The sequence below is a fragment of the Coregonus lavaretus genome, assembly GCF_964263955.1.
Source record: "Coregonus lavaretus genome assembly, contig: HAP1_SCAFFOLD_4990, whole genome shotgun sequence".
Taxonomy (NCBI): Eukaryota; Metazoa; Chordata; class Actinopteri; order Salmoniformes; family Salmonidae; genus Coregonus; species Coregonus lavaretus.
This window is the reverse complement of record NW_028166143.1, coordinates 37,550-41,024: the sequence shown is the minus strand read 5'-3', so window position 1 is coordinate 41,024 and position 3,475 is coordinate 37,550.

Below are 3,475 nucleotides of genomic sequence, written 5' to 3'. Positions count from 1 at the left end.
GTCCCCTTTCTGTCTGTCTTAGCTACCCACTGACTACACTTTAGCTAGCTAGTTAGCAGAGCAGTAGATACAAAAATAAAAAAACGTTTTTACTTAGCCTATATAAATTGTTTGTATGTTGGTCTCTATTTCAGACCTTATTGCATTTTTCAAGGATGACCATGAGCATTAAAAGGTGGGAAGACTATTATAAGTCTGGCCATGTGGGGAAGTGCAGCTATGACGAGGGGCAATTTACCGGTTTGGTCAGGGCCAGCATGAGGGATAAAGTTGATCCTGTGTCGGTGAGTGTAGATATTAAGTAAAGTTTGAGCATCTTAGCAATACAGTGTGTTCTATACAGCTGTCAACATTCTACAAGGAAAGAGCCCCATAATCAATGTTATATAATCATTAACCAGATTACCCTGGATGCCAGACTTAGATGAGTGATAACTCAGTTCTAAAATGTTGTCATTGATGAGAATGAATCAAAACATCTATTGACATATTTATTGTTTAGACATCCAGAGACAAATCTTCAAATTCACAGTATTTACTTTTTAGGAGTGGTCTGTCATACAGTGTATTCAGAAAGTATTCAGACCCCTTGACTTTTTCCACATTTTGTTACGTTGCAAATTTACAAAATAGAAAACCCGGAAATATCACATTTACATAAGTATTCAGACCCTTTACTCAGTACTTTGTTGAAGCACCTTTGGCAGCGATTACAGCCTTGAGTATTCTTGGGAATGACGCTACAATCTTGGCACACCTGTATTTGGGGAGTTTCTCCCATTCTCTGCAGATCCTCTCAAGCTCTGTCAGGTTGGATGGGGAGCGTTGCTAGACAGCTATTTTCATGTCTCTCCAGAGATGTTCGATCGGGTTCAAGTCCAGGTTCTGGCTGGGCGACTCAAGGACATTCAGAGAATCTTGTTTCTAATGGTCTAAGAATCTTTAGGTACCTTTTGGCAAACTCCAAGTGGGCTGTCATGTGCCTTTTACTGAGGAGTGGCTGCTGTCTGGTCACTCTATCATAAAGGCCTGATTGGTGGAGTGATGCAGAGATGGTTGTCCTTCTGGAAGGATCTCCCATCTCCACAGAGGAACTCTGGATCTCTGTCAGAGTGACCGTCAGGTTCTTGGTCACCTCCCTGACCAAGGCCCTTCTCCCCCGATTCCTCAGTTTGGCTGGGCGGACAGCTCTAGGTAGAGTTTTGGTGGTTCCAAACTTCTTCCATTTAAGAATGATGGAGGCCACTGTGTTCTTGGGGACCTTCAATGCTGCAGAAATGTGTTGGTACCCTTCCCCAGATCTGTGCCTCGACACAATTCTGTCTCGGAGTTCTACAGACCATTCCTTTGACCTCATGGCTTGGTTCTTGCTCTGACATGCACTGTCAACTGTGGGACCTTATATAGACAGGTGTGTGCCTTTCCAAATCATGTCCAATCAATTGGATTTACTACAGGTGGACTCCAATCAAGTTGTAGAAACATCTCAAAGATGATCAATGGAAACAGGATGCACCTGAGCTCAATTTTGAGTCTCGTAGCAAAGGGTCTGAATACTTATGTAAATAAGGTCTTTCAGTTTTTTAAAACCTGTTTTCGCTTTGTCATTATGGGATATTGTGTGTAGATTGATGAGGGGAAAACATTATTTTGTCCATTTTAGAATAAGATTGTAACGTAACAAAATGTGGAAAAAGTCAAGGGGTCTCAATACTTTCCGAAGGCACTGTAGAGCAGTAGTTCCCAACCTTTTTCGGTTACTGTACCATCAACTGAATCTTGCTCAGCCCGGAGTACCCCTGAAGTACCCCCACATGTGCATTTTACCATTAGGCCTATGGTCTCATGAGTCTTCTCAAGTACCCCCTGTGGATAGGCCAAGAACCTTCAGGGGTCCTAGTACCTCAGGTTGGGAACCACTGTCATAAAGCTATATGTATTCACAGTATTAATTTGTATGATCCTTCCCATTGTATTTGATAAGTCAAGTGATAAAAAAGTATGTTATAACCGCATTAGTTGCAACTCCCAGGAGTAGCTTGAAGGAGTGCATCGAACGGTACACTGAGTAGGTTTGCTTCTGCAGATCCATCTGACTTGGAGTAGCAACTTCTACGTCAGTTCAGTCAATGACCATCCAGTTAACACATCAAACCTTAAAGTTGGACAGGAAAGCAATGTGATGTGCAGCAGAGACCCGGTAAGACCCTCCCTCCTCCTGGATATAAAAATCCTTCGACTTCACTGCCTCTTCAATGGTAAGGTCCTTTGCACCATACGGAACAGAGGGAGACCTAGAAACACATGGAGGAGAGATGTACAGGCAGAAATGACTGAGAATGGCCTCAACTGGCCTATGCTACTTATAGCAGGGTTTCCCAAACTCGGTCTTGGGGCCCCCCCTGGGTGCACTACACAGTCTGAAGAAACACCTGGTGGGAATAACAAGGACCTTCTAGTGGAAGTAAACCACAACTAGGCTAATAACTAAACACTATGTAGGCAAGCCTCACTCACTGGACAACGAGTTGACTCACTCCATTTTCATAGAACACGGAGAACACCATTTGTGGCAAATGTTTCCCTCAGAATGCTGAGCTGGAAAATCATATGAGTATCACTATGTGGATGGGTCATTACTGCAGGGATGGAGGATTTCTCTGGAATGCTCAACTAGATGATCAGGACAGTCTAGGGTACTATTTGCCGAAAGAGGTGATGTCTTGCGATGAGCTATACGACTACTTTTGATTCTAATTCTCAAGAGGAAAGTTAAAACCCTCTGAGCCGCAACATCACTAAGGAGGTCCAACAGTGGTTGACGGATTGTCTGAAAGGGACTGACGTCTAACTGACTTCACGGGTCATTTGATTAGTCATGTACAACAGATGCATTCGTGGAACAAAACAGTTTCTGTGGTTTGTATGGGAAAAACAGTGAGCCCCCAAAATGCATCTCAGTGAGAACATTCTGTAACTGTGCCATGGTGGAGGTGCCTGAAACTTCAATGTTTCCATTGGACTCCAAATAAGAAGTAAGTAGAGTTGGATAGGACACACCCTACGAAAATCATCTGGACTGCTTAACTAGAGAGAGAGCAATAGAGAGAGAGTACATCTTAAGGATGGGAGAGCCATTACTTCCGGCAGATCTCCTTGCAGAGGGTGACATTGAACATCATGCACTGCTTCTAATGGGGGGAGCCTGAAGATGTTCTGCATCTCATGCCTCATGGGGAGACAAAAGGGGAGACAAAAGTACATCTATAAATTCAATGTTTTACACAATATTGTATTACATTTGATGAATTACTGACCTGTCCGTCCACATGCTCGATCTGCTGTAGTCTCTACAACTGACTCTCGTGCTTGGATCACACTGGCACAGGATGTCCATGCACCGGTTGACCTGAGGGATGCACTCCTGTTGGACTGGAAAACAAAGTCATTTGGTCAGTGGGGGGTCTTTTTCAAT